The 15530-nt window shown below is 37.7% G+C and overlaps 1 protein-coding gene across 2 annotated transcripts in view; it reads left to right on the top strand.

The window, feature by feature from the left end:
- lrfn1 (leucine rich repeat and fibronectin type III domain containing 1) overlaps nucleotides 1-15530 on the top strand; it is a 173287-nt gene that overhangs the window by 77527 nt on the left and 80230 nt on the right. The window lies entirely within an intron of this gene.

Raw genomic sequence — 15530 nt, 5'->3', positions numbered from 1 at the left:
TCCAAGATCAATGCCGAAGTGTAAACCAGAGACTACCAGAGACTAAATTATAATGACCCATTGATCTCTAGGATTGGGTTAGGAAACTACAAAAATGTATAGATTTATAATAGGATTTGACTGTTTGTCCAAGCAACAGCACCATTGAAGCTAAGAATCACAACCCGAATCAGGAATCGCTCAGCCATGTTTCAGTTGGAGAATGTCAGGTCGAGAAGAAACAGAAGCTTGCCTCAATGCAATGAAAGAAGATTGGCTCTGTTAAGCAGTGGAAATCACAGTGGGAAATCAACAGGCCTGGCTTTGGCTCGATTGTGGGAAAGGAACTGTTGGTGCGTGAAATTTCATATTGTATTACTTTTAATCGAAGGAATTTCTCTTGAGTATGGTGAAAGTTTTTATCTTTTGTAGAGGATTTAAAAAAATGAAACTTTCTAGTTTGAAAGTCAATCTGATCACTGTTTTTTGCACACATTCAAATGAAACTTTAGATATATTTAGCTGACGCATATGATGGGAAGTTGTGCATAGAAATTCTTAAAGAAAGTCTTTCAACATCCTTCACAGGACTGACTGCTTTTCAGGCAGAAAAACTTCCCAGACTTCTTCTCCTGATATATTATTAGTTTTAGTCTATTGAAGTAATTCCATGCATATTCAATAAAACTAGATGGGGAAACTGATAAAATCAGCCTCGTCACAGTAAAGGTTTCTTTTATCCAAAAAGACTTGGTGAATACCACACAGCAGTGTTTATACATCAAACAGACTTAGTGACTTGAAGTTACTACTTTAAGCTGCTATTATATATATTTCCTTTACCCTTACATATCAAATAATAATAATTTAAAAAAAATCCCTTTTTTATTTTAATTGGAAAGAGATCTTCCTCTTCTTAGCAGAGCTTTTATAGCCAAATTTGGGAATGCCGTATGTAAGAGACGGATGGTACTGACCCAGAAGGTTTCCGAATCAATGAATCAAATATTACTATTATAAGAAAAATAATATCTTACAAATGCTTTATTTACTTTTTCAAAATGTAAAAAAAAAGACTCATAGATTTTTACAAATTAAGATGAAAAAATACTTTATTCTCAGGTATACACAATACAGGGGCAAACATGCATTACTTTTAACGCCTCCACCTCTGCTTGCCTTTGTTGGGAGCTAAACTTTTATCTGTTTGTGTTGACCAAGCACTAATGATTTCCAAAAGTCCAGCATTTAAAGTGAATTTCTTTTTTTAGAAAGTATTTTTTCAGCAAAGTCAGACATTCACCTCCGGCCCCCACCTGATGAACAGCAGAGTTACTTAGCTTTTGTGAATTTGAATGTGCAAAATGATTTTATAAGTTGTAAGAGGACATAATAGTAACTATGTCAATAAAAAGATTAGGTACATTAAAAAATGTCAAATTAAAATCTTTCAAAGTCATCATAAACAGGTATTCGCCAGCTTATCTGCACTGAGGCTTTGAGAGAAAAAAATGACATTCTTTCCTAAGCAGGCACTTCTCCGATTCAGTCATCCATTTCAGATAAGAAGCCTCCCATTCCTGAAAATGATTTTGTCTTCTAATCATACCCCCAGTCTTTATTAAATACTTCAGTATTTGCTGAAAAGCATATAACACCATAACATTTCCCAATAAGCCAAGGATAGAATAAAAAGTGCAATCCTTTGATATAAGCATTTTAAGAATGATTCTTTGCTCAGATTTGATAGATTCTGGAGCATAAGCACTATTTATACTCATCCTCACAGCTGACTGGATGTTTTTAAATACTGTATAATCTACAAGAAGCCCATAAAACAGTCAAAGATTTTGGTGGAGCCCTTTCTAAAAGAAACTGTGTATGTTTTATGACACGTGTCTGTTCCTAGTTGTGTTAGATGAGAACATAAATATTTGAGATACACCAATCGATAAGCTAGTTTTCAGCTTGATAGACCATAACACACTCACTATCAGATGTAAATCGTTTTGTGCTGATCATATTTGTTCTCACCAGCTGCTTGAGCTTTCATGTCACACATCAAAACAGGCTTCACTCAAAGTTAAGTGACCAGCGATCTCCATTTACTCTAAACTTAAAGGGGACCTATTACGTCATCTAATACCTATTTTAAACAGGCCTTGAATGTCTTAAAAACAAGCTTTTGATAGTTTTTGTTAAATAAATTGGAAATTCAGCCTCTGAACCATGTCTTTATCTTCCCAGTCTCTAACCTCCTTCTTTATGTGGGATTCTGAGTGGGCGGGGCTATGATAATGAGGCACTGTGCTGATTGGCTGTGAATGATGCGATACACCGCTACGGCAAAATAGCGGAAGCTCCGGCCGGCGGAGTTGTTGTTGTTCCGGCCAGAGTTAGTTGTGGGCGTGGTTTCACGCATCGCTCCCGTCGTTACGTAACGACGGGAGCAGAATCTGAACGGCTCGTAGATCCACATCAGACTGGATGGCTCATCCGGGCGGCTGTACAGACACTGCAGAATTTTGTTGCTTTCCTCCTTATCTGAGTTGGCAGGCTGAGGGGAGACCACTTTATATATGTTAAAGCAAGAAAAAACGTGTTTTTCATTATAGGTCCCCTTCAAGCTTAATTCATGCTCAAGACAAGTGTACATTCCAAGAACCAGCTCAAGGGAGCGGCTTTTTTTCAGTTTTGTATACATTTTACACTAAAAAAGCCAAAATGTAGAAGTATTGTAAAAGCAAAGTACACATCATAATTTAATAGTGTGTAGAATACCTTTTAGGAATAATTCTTTGAACTTTAATTTTTTTTATGATACAGATTATACGGAGTATTGGCACTTTTACACTAGTACCTACTCAGCTCGACTCAACTCGGCCAAGTTTCTTTTCCATAACAATTCAGCACCTGGAGCAGAAGTTGGAGTGAAGCTGCTGTGACGTATTTGATTGTGTATCTAAACGAAGAAGACAACAACTCTAAAGATGTAGAACATGGAGGAGATGATATATGTGCTGCTGGGTCTGTGGCTTGTGTTCGATATCAAGTTAACAAATGAGAGTGAGAGAAGTTTCAAGCGACTACGCTTCTTTTTTTTTTGTTTGTTTGTCTCGGCACTGCTGAAAAGTCAGCTGGGAGCTGCGAGCTGCTATGAAGCTCCTGGTGGATCTGGTCGTTCCTTATCGCCCGTCTAGATCCCTTTTTAATTCTCTCCTTGGATCACCAAACAGGCTTTTTCGCTGCCATTGCCTGTTGAATAAAATGAACAAGAATATTTAGCTGATTTCCGCCTCCTGACTTAGACGTCTGACTCCCAACCCCCTGACCAATCGGTGGCCTGTAGTGTGATGACGTCAGATACAGCCTGACTCAGCCGCTTAGGCTGCGTTCAGACTGCCAGCCAATATCCGATTTTTAGCCCATCCAGATTGAAACTGGATGACTCTTTTGAAGTCTGAACAGTCCCAAACCGCATGATATCCGATTTTTGCAAACCAGATGGAAACCACCTCCAGGAGGTAGTTTCATATCCGATCATTATCGCATTTGGGCAGATGCGTGTCAGTCTGAACAGCTCCAAACGCTCAGATCGGATATGACTGTCCCAGACGCTCCAAACCACCCGCCCATTTCCAGTTGTGGAGCTACTCATCCTTTCACAGAGAGCATGTACAATCTCTGATGTCACGTCAAAAACTATTATTTGTAGTTCAAGTGTTGCAAATTCACATTACAAATCATGTTTTAATAGCAGAAAAAAAGACCGCATTTCCACGTACGGTGCGGGTCGCCGTGTACCCTACGCCGTAGGCTCTGCGTTGGTGTAACGCGGAACCATAAATCAGCCTTCAGTCGCGCTGTGAGCCTGAACCTGCAGCCCGTCAGCTCATCAGGAGGAGAGGCCAGTTGTTCATTGCTGGTTGGTTTTGTTAACTCTGAGCTTTGTTGGTTGGTTTGTTAGTTTGCTGGTGGTTTTGTTCTGAACACTTTTCTCTGTTTCTCATTTTGCTGGGACGCCGGGTCCCTCCGCCGAGACACAACTTTTGCGGTATGCGTTCATTGTTGTGTCTAAAAATGATGCGCAGTGCCCACCCAATCAGAAACGGTACAGATATTTTGGGATTTTTTTATATATATAAAAAAAAAAAAAATTATAACAAAAATAAAGGATCCCTATAACCTTTGATCGGGTGGGCAGGACGCACATTTTGCCCCAAAACCAGCCTCGAGTTCCAGTAACAGAGGTCCGACGGGAGGATTAGAGTGAGATGGGGCAGTCTCAAACGATTTAAAATATTGCACAGTGTATGCCCAGCTTTACAGGTATGGAACAGCATGTGAGCTGGCTCCATATTGTTATTGTTTTTGATGTCGCAATTACATGACTTCACACAATACACGCGATGGGTGACGCCTCCGCTCCGACGTCGTTGCTAAGGCAACCCGTCAGATCAGTCAATGATGTGGCCCAGTCTGAACAGAGCCAGATCCGATTTGGACACTTGCTAAAAACAGTGTGGACAGTCAGCCCTGAAAATCGGATATGAGAAGGAATCAGATATGAATCAGATTTGCCTGCAGTCTGAACGCAGCCTTAGAACCTCGGCAGAGTAGTTACAGAAAAAGTATCTACTCTGCACATTAGACCCCTAGTGGAAAAGCGCAAAGGCGAGTCGAGTCGGGCTGAGTAGGTACTAGTGTAAAGGCGCCATATGTGACCTATTCGACATGTTTGCCTGACCTATTAGCTGCAAGGAGCTTCTTTGGCTGCATAATAAACCCAAATCATCATCCCTCCACTGCTCATCATTTGGTATGACAAGAATGTGCTTACGAACTGTTTTTGGTTTTTCCAAATGAGACACTGTCCATTACGGCCAACTATCTCCAGTTTGGTTCTTTCTGTCCAAGGGACATTGTTCCTGAAGTCTTATATTTTGTGTGGATACCACTTTGCCCCATTGCTTTTTTAAGAGAGAAGGCACTTTCTCCTTGTAAAACTTCAAAACCCCCCAAAACAACAACACTTGTTTCTTGTTTTTCTGTGAAATAATTGAAGGAGTTAACTTTCACATCTGACATACTACGTTTCCCCTTTTTAATTTTTTTTTTGGCCTTCACCTTGTGAACTTGCAAGGGCACAGACTCCCGGGAGTATTTGCAACTATCCTGAGTATTTCCCATTGTTCTGTGAATGATCTTTCTCACTGATGGACTCCAAATTGGTTTAAACAGGCTTTGTAAGCCTTCACAGATCAATGGGCAGCAACAATTGCTTTTTTTTAAATCAGTGCTGATGTCTTTCCCCTTTTGGCACTGTGTTAACATACACTGCCAACACACCAGCTTTTTTATAGAGTTGGTCACAGTTGGAACTGAACAGTTATTCAAGTGCGTGCGAGTATTAGCACCTGGCTGTTACTCGCTTTTACAATTTCTATGGTGTACTTAGTTTTTCCACACAGTGACTCTGCATTTTTGTTACAGCAATTTCAGATACATAAAACCTTTGAATTATAAGAGGATGTAGCTTATTTTCCCATGAATACTTTGTAGTGTTACTGTTGTATTACCACAGTAATAGGTTTATTGTCAGAACTCAGTGGTTATGTTTATATTTTGTACAAGCCTACAGCAGTAATTTTTGCTGATTTTCTGCTGGTATTTATTGTCCTGCTTATCTTAATAGAAATCTGTTACTTTTTGTTTCGCAGGGAGACCAAGAGAGACCTGAACGTCTCCCTTCTTTAACACACAATGAATGGGTAACAATAAAAATACATCTCATAGTACTTCACAACTTAATCTAACATGCAATACACAGTTGTTATCAGCAAAGCTTTTCTTTAAATCTCAATTAGGCTGAATCTCATTCTCTGAGTGTCACGTCTAAAAGGTCTATGGTGAGGCACAAAAATGGGCTGTGCATCTATGGTGGCTAATTCTGATTCAAGGAATTAAGAGATCTGTGTTAGGGATGTTAGACATTAAAGAGTTATCTTCTTCATGGGATTTTCTGTGAAAGAGGAATTCAGTAGACGACACAGTAAGATCATCCAAGTAGAACATATCTTCAGGCATGCAAAACATGGAGATTTAAGTCCCATAATCCCTTTCAATATCAGCAATGGTGTCAATACACTGAAAGAAAGGGATAGGATTGAACATTTTTTCATGCCTAATGTTCTTTCTGATCACATGGTTTGCAGTGTTTTCTGTTCATTTTAAATCCACTGAAACTGCAATAAGCGAACTACCGTACTTAGGGCCTGATTTACTAAAGGTTTGCGTGCGTAAAAACGCGTGCAAACTTGACATCACCCGCAAACCAATGTGCAAGCTGATCTACTAACAGCGTGCAAAGAGGACTGCGCCTCTCAAATGAGCAAAATAGCACACGCTGTTCATTTAGTACTTTTGCCCTGATGAATAATCAATATGGGGCGTACCCGCCAGAAAGCGCTAAATACTGGGAGGGGAAAATGCAAATAGGTTCATTTACCACACGCAATGAGATTTACCAAGCCTAAAAGTAATTGCGGGGATTGTTATTGCGTCTGTATTTAATACGTTCGAAAGGAAGGTGCTAATCTGCCAGCATTACGCACCGATGGCTGCTGTTATTGTGGCAAGGAGGGGACATCGCCAAAATCAAAGAATACGCAGAGAGAGAGTCTTTATTCTGCTGCATGCTATTTTAAAAATGGTTGCACAAGTTTTATTAAAGGCCACTTTTTCTTTAGTTCTTCGCCTTATATCTTGCCACCTTCTTTTAACCTTATCTGCCGTTCTTTTTGTCTTACCAACTGCATTTATTCTATCGCAGATTTTCTCCCATATTGCGTTTCTTTTGGTAATGTTTACATTTCTTTGCTGTAGTTCATGAATGTGTTTATTTGCCTCTTCCACTAATATCTCTAACTCCAACTCGTCAAATTTCATTTTGCGCTTGCGACTATCCTGCTCTCCATCCAGACTCTCCATGGCGCAAACCGTAAGACACGCAACACCTCATTTAAATACTGCGGTTTGCACCTGTTATCAATTGCGCACGCATTCTTAGTTGATCACCCGCAAAACACACAACAACAGCACGTGCACACTTTTTCAGTGCACACGCAATTTAGTACTCTTTATTTAGGATCTTAGTAAATCAGGCCCTTAGACATTTAATTAGGCTACTATGTCAGGGCGTGTTTAATTGTTTGCATCCTGATGTTGCAGAATTTATGCACCCCCTTCAGTTTTTGAAGCAAATAATTGAGCACACAGAGCTGACACTTCAAGCACATCTCAGGGGCTAAACAAACAGTGCAGCTTTCTGCACATTTGGTGCCTGAGTTCAAATTGCAGCTACAGTTGTGGATTGTAGCAGGGCTCTTCTGGTGTTTTGTGAAAACACTATTCTGTCAGTATGACTAAGCAGGACTGTCCAAGTGCATTTTTTTGTTCTGAAGTTATGGAGCTCCAAATTCAGATGTGGCTAAATGTTGATAAAGGCTTTGACTTTGCTGTTTTTGCACTGCAGTGCATTCTAAACCATACATTGAGCTAAATGGAAACACTGCTCAGGGTTGAACATAACATCATTCAAGATGTTTCTTATTTTATCCTATCAACACTTGCAGCTGCAGCAGCCCCGTGTGCCTTCACTGGCCTCATTAAACTTTCATTGTATCTCATCTCTTCTTACATTGCTTTATCATGGACTTTGCATTCTGCAGTTTATGGATATGTTTGCTTGAGGGTTGCACTGATAAACGAAGTTTCTGTGAGAATGTGGAACATTCAAAATTGGAAATTAAGTACATAAAACCCACTCATCCATTCATGTTATATGAATATATTGAAGCTCAGTCAGTGAAAGTACTTATTTGGTGAAATTCAGGAAAAAGCATTGTGGTCACTGGGGTTAGTGAATTCATCTTTTTAGTGAATTTAATCTGAAATGAAAAATAATAATGATTAAAAAGTCACTGTAATGCAAATCAAAGTTCTCCTATAAGCTTTGGTTAAAACGAGTTTAGTGTTTACATAAGCAAAGTCAATGTGATCATGGAATAAATACATGATTATGAGAAATAAAGTTAAACTCAAGCTTTGTTGCTTAATCTATGTTCAGTCTTTTTCTTTCATTGATCATAATAGCAGGGTTTGCTGGAAAAAAATTTAAAAACAAAAAATGTTTTCTGTCTTGTATTATTTGATAGGCAGTAATAACTGGTGTACCAACAAATGACACATTTGGCTTTAAAATTATACTGAAAATGTCCTTGTCTTTGTTGCAGCCATAAAAGGAAACGTTTTGACTTTTCAATTATGACTTAGCAGCTTATGATGGGCCTTTGTTTTCACTGAACAGCTTCATTGAACATTAAGTTATTTGTTTAGTGCAATGAGAGTGTAGCACTGTGTACAGTGATTTATTTTCTTCTGTTCTTCTTTTTCTTTATAATATATCTCCTTGGCTGCATCAAGTGGGGAAAGTCACGGGAGCCTTATTATTATTATTATTATTATTATTTTTATTATTATTATTATTATTATTATTATTATTATTATTATTATTATTACACTTCCCTTGGATGCCAAGCCCTCTTTCAACTATATTGTAGCTCCACATGTTAAATAAAAAGGCAAATTTGACATTTTTAATGACAATATTGCTATGTTTTTCTGTTAATTCAATGCTTTTCTGATACTGTTTCTTCGTCTTCCCTTTTGACTTAAGCCCTTTCACCTGTGGCTCCTTTGATGCTTTATAAGGATGCTCGTGTTACTTTTAGCAACATTCGTGGAAACCACAATAAGCATTCCAGTCTAAAATAATGAAATATTGCCACTTTATTTTAATGCTACATAGCTAACCCAATCTCACAACTCGTGTCTCCATCCGCTGACTCAAAACAGGACATGTCAGTGTTGCTCATTATATCAGCTATCAGAGCCAAAAAGACGAATTAGGATCCTATTGATAAAAATTAAATTGTACCGGCCTATGCATGGACATAAACGCTTGCAGGTTCAAATATCCTTACTTTTGGCAGATTTGGCGAGTATTTACTCAGCTATTTTGTTGTGTTGATCTTCTGTGCTATTTTTTTGTTTGTTGTTGTTTTTTGGATAAATTTGACCGCAGCAAAGTATGTGGATTTAAACAGAAAGTCATTTTCCCTCCAAATCGAAAGGAAAAAGAATATTCCAGTTACATTACAGTTTCTCATTTGTTATCCACTCAAAATGAATCTTTTAATTTCAATTTAGAATTCAGATTTAATTTTGATATTAATGTTCCTTCATAATAGACATCTAAGCTGTCATGATATGTCAAGAAGAAATGTTAGCTGGAACCTGTGCCTTTGCTAGTTCTCACCCACCCAGGGAAAAGAGAAAAAGTGTTCAGTTAGTGTGCATGGAGCTCACACTTGGTTTACACAAACAGTTTATAGAGCTTATTAATGCAAGCTGTGGCTCATATGATACAATCTGAACTGAGAACCAATGATGAATTGCTGTTTGTGTTGCTTGTTTTCCAATTATAGTATTGTGTTATAATCTTTGCAGCACGCAAGACCTTCTTTCAAACAGAAAGACATTTATAAGCTGCATTCCTAATCATTTCAAATTGAATGATTCCTTTCATTTGTGTTTGACCAACCAACCATTTCTCTGTATTAATGCTATTCTAATTTAATCTTGAATTGTTAAGCTTTTCTAAGTTTGTTTCATTATGGGCTCTGTGAGGTAATTTATCATCCCTCTGACATTTAATAAAGAGGATGTGTTAAATATCAGAGTGATGATGGTTTACAGGTACACGAGATAAATTAGTGGTTTGGTGCTATTAATATCCATAACAGCAGGTAATGACAGCTGCTCTGATGTTGTAAAACCTTCCTCTCTACGTGGAAATGAGGCCTGCACATGTGTTGATATTTTGTAGGACTACATTCATAAACCGAGATCTGGTACAGAGTTTTATAAATCAGACCAAAAGAGTGAAAATGTGCATATTCCTGCAAAGGGAAAGTTGTAAATTCATACATTGATAAGTTAGGCAGCCTACACGAAGCAACAAGTACTTCAGTAGTAACTTCATGGCATCATTTTTTGCAAAGCTGCAAACATGTTGGCTCGAGAACACATGTTCAAAGTGTTTATTAAGCACATTTTCAAATTAAACATTACTCAAAATACACGCATTGATTTTATTACCGGTACTAGCAATTGTATTTACAACAAAATGGAATCATTGCTTGTTAAGTAATTATATCATGCATATATGCACAGAAAGAATGCTAAATCTCAATGTATCACTTAAATTCAAACAGGAGCCATTGGCAGAATACATGGAGTGCTGTATAATTGCATTTGCTGTGCAGTATATCTGTGCTCTGGGTATTGGCACCCTTTGCACAGGAGCCGTTCACCCACATGAGCAGCCAGACTGGATTTTCCTTGCAGCCAATTAGGAGACAGTCTTCTGCTTTAAAATGGGATAAACAAAGACATGAACGCTGCCATTATAGAAGCGTATGCCAAGTAAACCTGCTTATAATACACTACTTTATATTCCTCCTTTTCTTGTTTGTTAGTTATGTTCAATTTTGCATCCACTCTCACAGAAATAAAAGGAAATTAGTATCAATTCAGGCTCAGTTCACTCTCTGGGCAGAGAAACACTAGTGCCTGCACTAATTGCATATCTGCTGCTGTCATGGGTACACATGTACAGTATCTGTATTGTTAAAAATCATGAGCACTGACATCCAGAAAGTAACAAACTGTTGTTTTCCATTAAAGCCTGGTTTGTAATTATGCACATTTTAAAGCAGAGAACCGGAAAAACAAGTATGCCAGTTGGGTGTATGTATATATATATATATATATATATATATATATATATATATATATATATATATATATATATATATATATATACATACATATATATACAGTATATACATACATACACATTTGGCATCAGGTATGATTTATTTTGGTGTTTAGCTATGATGTTTTTGGAGAGAGCATGTATTCATCTATGCTCGATTGATTTAGTCTCCAACCACAAGTTGAGACGGGAGCGGCACGATGTGTCCTTTATTCCAGGAAAAGCACTGAATGAGTAAACATACACACATACTCACGTTGTGATTATTTTCATCCTTCTTAAGGTAAGCAGTGGCTGTGACACCAGTAAATGTTCAATAAAAGTTTTTGACAGTATTAGAGGAAAGTATATAAAGTTGAGTCATACTTCAGAGAGAGTTTTGCTGAGTATGATAAGTTTTAGTTGACGTAGCATGTAGCAGTGTGCTAGTGTGTGAGTCAAACATGAATTAAAGCACTTTTTGATAACTGTGCATATATTTCCATTGTAAACTATGTAAAAGAAAGTAAGTGTTGTATGCTAGTTTTAGTGTCGACTGATTGTATATATGTTAAAAAAAAACATCCCAGGAAAAAGCACTGAAAGATTGAACACACCCTTTTTCAGTGGTATTACATAAGTGTGGCCATAACAACTGCTAGTCATATCCACTATAATGGAACCTTGTTGTGTAAAAGATAGATAATGATTAAAAAAACAACTAATTAATTAGCTTTTGAAGACATTCTTAATAGAAGATGGCACAACATTATCATAACCACTGTTCTGTCATTGTCACATCTGTTGTCTTTGTCTTAAATATAACCTGTTATTGCTAAAAAAGAGAGAAAAGAATAACAAAAAATGGGGTAGAATCTTGCATACCACTGAGTTGCATAACCTCTTTTATTTACAACACTCTGTAGGTGTTTGTGAAGTGAAAAGACTACAGGCTACAGGAGCCACGATGCATGAATGCAATCCCAAATTCTAGTAAAGAACCCCACATTTTAGATTTGTTAAATGTCTTACATACATAAAAGGAGGTCAAAGAAGGCACTGAAAATAACATACGTGTTTGATAACCCTATGATGCCAAATGCATCATATTTGAAACAGATTTCAGAGAGCTCTGCTTCACCACCTTAATACAAAAAAAGTTTTACAAAATAATGTATTGAGTAAATATTTATTGTATTATTTCATAAATACAAATGATAAACAATTAGATAAATAAAAATTTAAAATGAGCCAATCTATTTACAAGAATTCAAAAATTATTATTATTATTATTACAATTATTATTTGATATGTAAGGCATTAAACAGAGAGTTAAAAAGATACACCAAAATACACATTTTAGTTTAGTATACTTTTCTGGAAATGGGGTTTGCATGTGGAATGTGGTTTAACATTATTTTGCTGTAATAAGCAAAACTTTCCCTCGAAATGTGGTCATGATGTTCCAAAACAACAACACAAATGCCCACTTTTAAACTGTAAAGTGATAGCAGAGGTATGATGACTCAAAATGGTCTCTGCTTTATGAAGTAGCAGTAGCCAGAACGGCTACGTCCCAGATTTGCTGCTGTGAAAATAGAGAGCGCGAAGTTGCTGTGTTAAAGCAAACCCGTCCCTCTTGCACACCATCTTTCATACCTGCTGATTATTTATGTGGTGCTGATAAATGTGCTGAGCATGCCTACGTGTATAAATAGCAGTATGGACATCATCAGAGACTGCAGCTCACAAGAGGGAGAGGGGAGGGAAAAGAGCTTACAACCCAAGTATCAGATCATGAGCAGCAGTGATGATCCTTCCTGACTCATGAAGAATTGAGGGAAACTGATCCATTGCGTGTTGATAGTTTGGTTGTTAGGGGCCTCATGGATAACCAGGCTGGCCTCCATGGTCACCGGTCTGCAGCTTTGTGCTCCGTCTATTGTATAATTATTCATATCAGATGACTAAGTGCATTATTCAATTACCATCTTCCACTTGGTTCATTGACTTATATTTGTTGTTTAGTATAGTACAGACTTGCAAATGTAACTCTTTTTTATTAAAAATAGCTGCTTAACCAGAGCAATTATTAGAGCATATCTTATTTGATGTGATTCTTTCAGGCAGCTCCTATTATTGCTCAGCATCACTGCGGTCACTGTCTGCACCTCGTAGAGATCTTCTTCCTTACCAAGGAAGTCACAACATTGCAATCATTTTGCATTTTTATAGTATAACATTAGCATATTTCCCCCTCATCATGTTACACCCTGCCATCTCTGTGTCCCACCTCTCTGCAGTGCTGCTGCCTACTGTTGAGGCGTCTAGTTCCCCACAGCTCTGGAGGTCACATTGACCACCCTGGGGGTTCTGGTAATAGTCGGTGTGACAACCCAGAGCATGCTAAGAGGACCATATGCTGTTTTTAAGTCACACTCTGTAGAGGCAGCACTGTAAAGACCCTTTCAGACAGAACGTGATGAAGGCATCACTGCACTCTGAAACCCATTATTTTTGAAGGGCTTTCACTAGGCAATGATGTTTGTTTATATATATATATATATATATATATATATATATATATATATTGTTTTGCTTTGCAGTGCTGTTGTGAAATACTCAAGTAGCCAATAGACATGAGGAATTCATCTGGAAACAGAAGGCAAAAGTGAAGAAAAGCTGATATGATGTTTGTTTGAGTTCCCTGAGCTGTATTATAAACAGGGTTGGATAACGTTTCCGTCACCGCTGTGCTCCAAGTAGAGGAAGCAACTTATCCTGAACAGAAAAACCTATGGCAAACCATTAACACTTGCAGCTTACTTGTTAGTCTTTAAACATCCCTCTAAGCAGTTTTTTTCTCACATATATGTCATACACACCACTAAGGTTGCTTCAGGGGAGCTATAACAGCTATAATAGAGGCAACTTAATCATGCTGTACATTATATCAGCTTTCTTCGATCTTTTTTGTTGATGACCATGTCAGTCCATGTTTAATATTTCATAACTTTATGGCAAAGGAGTAAATGAGACTGAATAACCTGAATTTGGAAATACCTCATAGACAAAACTCTTGCTGGTGTTTGAAATCCATCCAGCTGCTTATAGTTTAAATAAACCGTTCACCAGACAGCCATAACACAATGACCACTGACGTGAAGTCACCAAACACTGCATGTCTTGTTACAATGCAGTGGTATGGAGAGAAAAGCGGGACCCTGTTATTCAGATGAATATCTTTTTGGCACTTGCCACCTGCCTGAAAATGTTTGCAGATCCATTACACCCCCAAATATTGGAACATTATTCACCTAAATAAGCCGCCTCCCTCAGCAAGTCACCAGTGGATCACTCATCAAATTAATTTGGTCTCCAAACTCCACAGATTCTAATCTGATTGGACCTAAGACATCAGTGGGAAGAATCCTGAATCCACAGAGACCCAATCCAATAACCCATTTGACCAAAAGGATGCCTTGCTAACATCTTTGTACCTCAAACTCCAGGCACCTTCAGTTGTCCTTTGTCCAGGCCCTGCCTGGTAACAGGACCTCCTTAGTGTTAACTGAGTGGCCATAGATATGTCTGATTGGAGTTCATTTATTTATATCATAGCAGAGTGGGTCTGCGTGAAAAGGGCTTATTTCAGGCATGTGGCAAATCAAACAGAATCATAAGAAAAATAGAGAAGTGGTTGTGCTTTCTGAGTGGCATTTTCACACATGCTTTCAGTTGTGCTATAGAGGTATTCTGTAGCAGATTCCTCTTCACTCCTCATTAGGAACACTAGAGAGGGTTAACAGAGAGATGATGATATTTTCATGGACATCACCTGCCTCTGGTCACATGAAAGTAAGTCACAGATACCGAGAGTACAAGCAAATTCAGTTTTCAGTAAATAAATGCTACATTTTCTTCTTTTTTCTTCTTTTTTAAATTGAAGGCTTATCAAATATGAACTTAGACAGGGCAGTTGAGAGCAATTCATTTATTTTTTTGTTCTTTGATGACTGGGAAAAATATATAAATAGATTAGAATTAATAAAATTAAACTGGTAAATCAAATGAAACTTGGTTATGCCTGTATATGTTATATATTGCAATAGTTGCGGTTGAAAAAAAAAATGTTTAAAATATTTTTTTTTCATGGTTCAAAGAAATTTTCATTTGAATTTGTTACCGTTTTGTAACAACTAAAAAAAGGGGCAGATTGATGAATGAAAATAAATGTTGTGCAACATGTGTTGGCTATAAATTTGAGCCACCGAAGCAACACTACATTAATTTTAACAGAGATAGTTTTAGCCAGAGGCACTGTGTGGATCTGGTGACATTTGATCTTCAAAATATGTTTTGAAGAAAATGTGCTCTGGTGTTTGAATACACAACATGCATCCTCTTCTCACTACAGCTAATATCCTGTTACATCACTTTTAATAAGGATAATAATAATAACCTAGAATGTAGACCAGAGAATCTTGCTACAAGCCGAGTTTTGTCATCCAGTTTTTAGTGTTGGTGAATTTAGAGCGTGTTTTTGATGTGTCAGTGTGGGACTTTGATGAGTAGATGTAGTGGCGGTTAGCATGCAGTCGCAGTACGCGCAATGACAGCTCAAGCAGCATGAATAGCTTCCATGTTATTTGTAGTGTGAGTGTGTGTGCAT

This window comes from Cololabis saira, chromosome 4, assembly GCF_033807715.1.
Source record: "Cololabis saira isolate AMF1-May2022 chromosome 4, fColSai1.1, whole genome shotgun sequence".
Classification (NCBI taxonomy): Eukaryota; Metazoa; Chordata; class Actinopteri; order Beloniformes; family Belonidae; genus Cololabis; species Cololabis saira.
The sequence above is the reverse complement of the archived record's forward strand: the minus strand, read 5'-3'. Positions and strand labels throughout refer to the sequence as shown.